We start from the raw sequence: 6,213 nt of genomic DNA on the forward strand, positions 1-6,213 counted from the left end.
CACAATTTGAGCCCAATGAATCTTGGCATGGCCATCTTGGAATATGCCCGCGCCATCAGGGAAGGAAAAAAAAAAAAATCCACTAATGGAACAACCTGGTCATTCAGTATATTCAGGTAGTCGGATGACCTCATTCTTTGGGCACATAACGTTGCATCAAAGCTGTGGTCGGCAACTTTTTTTTAGTCATAGTAGCTTGAACTGTCATGGGATTCTGGAAGTAGAATATTAAATAGGCTGTTTAGGAAAAATAACGAAATCTGTAGCTCCCTCTGAAGCCTGTAATCATGCTTGCAAAAACCGAGCGCTCCCGGCTGTTTTTAACCAATCAAGTTAGGGTGGAGCAATCCTACCTGTCAATCACAGCTTGTGCACACACTGCTGAGCGTGAGTCTGCCCCAGCTTGTGTGCGCTCACACTGGTGTGAACTCACGTGCACAACCTCGTCCACAGAGGGGGAGGGGTTTGGGGGGCGATTCGGAGCTTGTTAGAGGTTGGGGGAGGGACCTGAAAGTTGTATCCGTTCGAATTTTCCGACTTTAGACTCGTGTATACTTCGCAGCAGTGTGTCGCAGTGAGCTTGTCGCAGACACGACGCAGTTATTTTTGATTTATACCTTGAAGCGCTGTCTGCGCTATGTTAATCCCACGCCACAACGCAAGAGGGACAATCACGAACAAGCTAGGATTGTGGGTGTTACGGTTACGGAGGTCATTCAACAACAATGGCGACTGGACGAATGCGCACTTTGATTGAGATGCAGCTGATCGATCTAGAAATAGAAGAAATATTGCTACTACTGGAGCTGGCAGAAAGGGAAAGAATCGTCACGGTTAGCGTCAGCCGGTTAGCGTCAGCCGGTTAGCGTCAGCCGGTTAGCAAACCGGAAATACGCATAGTGTAGAGTAGATGTAGAGTTGACCAATCAGAGGCCTCCTTTCTCTCCTCCCTGCGGCGATGTCTGCGGTGAGTTACAATTTTGAGGAGGTGCACCAGAGTGTCTGCGTAGTGTCTGCGTAGGGGGGGGGGCATGTCTGCGTTAACTGCGACACACACGCAGACGACCTGGTTTCCGAGTATAAATCAGGCTTTAGACTCGCAATTTTGAAAACCTGCCGACTGCAGCTTTAAAACAAAACCAGGTGAAAACCAAGTATGAGGACAATTTAGGAACCATGTGATAGGGGCAATGTCATTAACCAGTCAAGCCAAAGTCCAGATAAAGCAGTAAATAACAAAGAGGGGTGCTGGGTTATATATGAGTCGCCTTTTCATTTCCAACTACCGGCCTATCAGTATCCGGGGCTGGCTTATCATTGCAAGTACTGTATGGGTCAGGTTGAATAGTTAAAAAAAAAAAAAAAAAAAAAGTTTATTTTTCTCATCTTTTCCTAAGCTCCTTTCCCTTAATCTCAGACTGAAACACAAAAACTAGAACAAAAGGATTAGAAAAAAGATGGTGGGTCACACAAACTACAAAACACAAACTTGACACAATGACTTAAACACACAGACTAAAACACAACAAAAGAACACAGACTGGAAAACGTGAAACGCAATAGAGACACTGTAACACAGAGACTTAATCACAAAGACTGTAAGGAACGGATGAAAACAAAAATAATTGAGGACATAGACTCAACTCGGACATTAATGAGACTGGAACAAGAAACTTGGAAAAACAGACAGGAACATAGATAATGAAACACTGGAAGGAGTAACTGCCATATCAAATACCCCAAAATCTTCACAGACAAAGACTGTAACACTGTAAAACACATAAAAAAACTAAACACTGAAACACAAAGACTAAAATACAAATGTATGAACGGTGTAAAACAAAGATTAAACACTGGTACAGACAGAATCGAATACAAAGATAGAACCACACATACCGAAACGCATACAAGGAAAGAAACTAACATAAAAAACGATGACCGGAACATTAATATCAGAATGCAAAGACTGGAAAAACACACTGGGCGAGAGGCAGGTTACACAGAGACGCACAAGACAAACAACCACACAAGGACACGCTCACACTCACTCCTAGGGACAATTTAGAGACACCAATTAAAGTGATACAATGTAACTTCTCAAAAAGCCCACTCTGGAGCTCCCCCTACAGGCTTGGAGGTAATGTACGGTTACACTGTCGTAAATACAACACCCTTTCACTTTCACTTTTCACGTTTGTTGACGAACCGGCGAGGAGTCAGAAGGTGCAAGCTATGTCGACCAAGAAGGTAAGAGTAATCAAATGTACCTGGGAGCGTGAGAGGGGTCTATTTGTTTTTGCGGTAGGTGTGCCAGAAAGCAAGTCGAAGTACTTCCGCTCAGCTCCCGGGCCGCCACCGGGCCGCCACCGGGCCGCTCCAGCAAAGTTACATAGCGCAGTTTTTCCAACTCAGACCCCCGAAGGGCATAGGAGACAGGCCAATGGTAATATTAAAACTCATTCTAGCCACACAAATTTTTTCAAGCTGTTATTTTAAGGTAGAAATGTTACATAGTATTGCTTTAAAATAACATGCATGTTTTTGGACAGTGGGAGGAAGGCCACGCATACGTGGGGAGAACATGCAAACTACACACAGAAAGGCCCCGGGTGGGGATCGAGCCTGGTACCCTCTTGCTTACAAAATGGAACCAAATTTGAAAAAACAAGGAACATCAAGAATGAAACGCAGCAACTGTAGCATCCAAACAAAAGCATAAACATGTGAACGCACAGACTTATACAGAAAATATTAAATGGAAACTGGAACACGTCATTTAAAAAACACAAACTTGAAAGCAAAGATCTTTTCTGGCGTAGAAATAAGGTACATAGAATCAAGATAACGGATTTCTGGAAAGACGTTATTGTCCGTGCTCCACAGATTCTTTGGACGGTTGCAAAAGCCTCGTTTCCACTGTCAGTACGGTTCGGGTCACTTCGTATCGGTACGGTACGGATTGGGTCGCTTTGGGGTCAGCTTTGCGTTCCCACTGTACAAAGGGGACCCTCAGGGGTGGGCGGAGTGCATGCCGAAGTGTAAATAGCATCCATCATTTCGAACCACCTCCAATGTTTTCGGTCCACGCCGCTCCTGCTGTTGTGGTCCTTGATCCACCGGTAATCACTCCGAAGCTTCTTCACCTTAATGCGACACTGGCTCGCGGTCCTGTTGAAACCACTCTCTGCCATTTTTGCGGCGATCAGCTGGAAAACTTTTTCGTTTCGCACAACGCCATCGAGCTCCCGCTGCACAGCCTCCTCGCCAACAACGGAGAGCAGAGCCTGAAACCGGTCCTGTGTGCTTGGTACCCCAAGCAGAAAGGTTACAAAAATGGTAACGGTACCATGGGACCAGTACGTTTCGTGGTCGTGGAAACACTGAAATAAGCGAACCGTTCTGAACCGACCCGTACCGGACTGCATAGTGGAAACGGGGCTAAAGATCCCACTTGAAATCAACAACCGGTGGCGTTGGACTGGGAGGGGTAAATTGTGCTGTTTACCCAGGGCCCCCTGCAGGTTGGAGGCCTTTACAATCTTATAATATCATATTTATTATCTTTGTCTTACACCATACCATGGGAAAAATATGCGTGATAACTATTGATCAAGTCAGCATGGAGGCCCACCAAGATGGTTTATACATGGGGACCTGAATTTCGTGTTACGTCCCTCCCAACAACTTTTAATTGACAACTCTATCTATTTGTAATACTCGCAATACATCCTACAAGTTACAGTGGCAGCCATATAGAATGTTTTGCCACTCAGGGGCCGTCAATTCAAGCACACTAAATGTGTCTAGATAGAACAAAGGCGGGTACATACCACTTTTTCAAGAAAATACAGGTACAAGGCAAGCACATACTGGGCAGCACAGGAGAGTAGATCATTTGAGGTATTACCGTTGTTTTTTGTTTTTTTTGTAATTCCAATTCAGTCCAGAACTACACATTATCAATGGTGGAATGCAAATTAACATATGACAAGAGCAATATCAAGGCACAGAAGTTCAAAATGGCTTGATGTTGACTCTTCACCCTCATTTGTTGAATTAATCTATGAATATGTTGATCTCTGCCAGCTGACACTGGCCTTCCCCGTTTAATCTAAGTTTGTTATGCTATGTTTAGCACTTCTAATAGATAGCCAGATAGCCGTTCTCTAGAAGAGAGAGCTAAATTCAGATCATATGAAAGTGGAAGCATCAGAAAAGTGAAATATCAATTTTCTATTAATGCTTTGAAAAGTATTAGAAGGGCACTGTTTGCCCACCGAGAGCTGTCGTGAGCAAGCGTCCAACCTAGGCTCGTTTCACGCTTTCATGCAAGTTTCCATCTGTGGCACTCTCAGTCTCTGCAGATAGACATTTTTTCAACGTGGACAACAGTGGTGTAGTCCTGCAAAAGACTAATGACACAAAGGCTCTGATTCAATTCAATTCATTTTTATTTATATAGCACCAAATACAACAAAGGCACTTAGATGATAAAGTCCAATTCAAGCCAATTGGAATTCAATTAATTGTAATCATAATTATTCGTAAAATATTCCAATTCATTCATATAGAACCAATTCAAAAACAATTTCCTAACTAAGGAAACCAACAGATTGCACTGAAACTTTGTTTTCGGTCCAATCCCTGAGCGTGCCTGAGGCGACTGTGGAGAGAAACGACTCCCTTTGACTCCTGATGATAACACTTTGATTGAATACTGATTGGTTGAAAGTTAGCTCAAGCTAGCTAGAGGCAGGAGGGGCGAACAACAACCGATTTCACAAAACAAAAGGAATGCCTGAAACCATAAAAAGCAAAGGGGCACAGAAGAAAAAACAGTGACCATAGAAAAACTGAACAATCATTATTAAAAGTTGACAAATTATGTAAAAATGGCTTTTTTTTTGTTCTTGGGAACATATATATTAGGGTGCCTGAAGTCACCAGCATTATTTAATTTTTTTTCTCTTTCTGCTGTGTTTGAAAGTTCCTCATTTTTCTCATCCCCCATTCCCATTTTGATTTCCAAAGTATGCCACCTGTTTCTAAGCCTCAACCTACGAGCCCCGCCCACAAGCATCCACCCTAATAGACCTGTGCAGCTGTGCTTGGAAATGTTCTTCTGTCAGCTGGAGTGAGGAGCATGCATTTTACATCTACCTTCCGCCTAGATATAGGCAGAGATGGGACCAAGTCACACATGTGCAAGTCTCAAGTCAGTCTCAAGTCTTAGCTTTCAAGTTTCAAGTAAGTCCCAAGTCTTAGCTTTCAAGTTTCAAGTAAGTCCCAAGTCTTAGCTTTCAAGTCTCAAGTAAGTCCCAAGTCTTAGCTTTCAAGTCTCAAGTAAGTCCCAAGTCTTAGCTTTCAAGTCTCAAGTAAGTCCCAAGTCTTAGCTTTCAAGTCTCAAGTAAGTCCCAAGTCTTAGCTTTCAAATCTCAAGTAAGTCCCAAGTCTTAGCTTTCAAGTTTCAAGTAAGTCCCAAGTCTTAGCTTTCAAGTCTCAAGTAAGTCCCAAGTCTTAGCTTTCAAGTTTCAAGTAAGTCCCAAGTCTTAGCTTTCAAGTCTCAAGTAAGTCCCAAGTCTTAGCTTTCAAGTCTCAAGTAAGTCCCAAGTCTTAGCTTTCAAGTCTCAAGTAAGTCCCAAGTCTTAGCTTTCAAGTTTCAAGTAAGTCCCAAGTCTTAGCTTTCAAGTTTCAAGTAAGTCCCAAGTCTTAGCTTTCAAGTCTCAAGTAAGTCCCAAGTCTTAGCTTTCAAGTCTCAAGTAAGTCCCAAGTCTTAGCTTTCAAGTCTCAAGTAAGTCCCAAGTCTTAGCTTTCAAGTCTCAAGTAAGTCCCAAGTCTTAGCTTTCAAGTTTCAAGTAAGTCCCAAGTCTTAGCTTTCAAGTTTCAAGTAAGTCCCAAGTCTTAGCTTTCAAGTCTCAAGTAAGTCCCAAGTCTTAGCTTTCAAGTTTCAAGTAAGTCCCAAGTCTTAGCTTTCAAGTCTCAAGTAAGTCCCAAGTCTTAGCTTTCAAGTTTCAAGTAAGTCCCAAGTCTTAGCTTTCAAGTCTCAAGTAAGTCCCAAGTCTTAGCTTTCAAGTCTCAAGTAAGTCCCAAGTCTTAGCTTTCAAGTCTCAAGTAAGTCCCAAGTCTTAGCTTTCAAGTCTCAATTAAGTCCCAAGTCTTAGCTTTCAAGTCTCAAGTAAGTCCCAAGTAATTTTTTCTTGGGCAAGTCAAGTC

The sequence above is a fragment of the Odontesthes bonariensis genome, chromosome 12 (genome assembly GCF_027942865.1).
Source record: "Odontesthes bonariensis isolate fOdoBon6 chromosome 12, fOdoBon6.hap1, whole genome shotgun sequence".
Classification (NCBI taxonomy): domain Eukaryota; kingdom Metazoa; phylum Chordata; class Actinopteri; order Atheriniformes; family Atherinopsidae; genus Odontesthes; species Odontesthes bonariensis.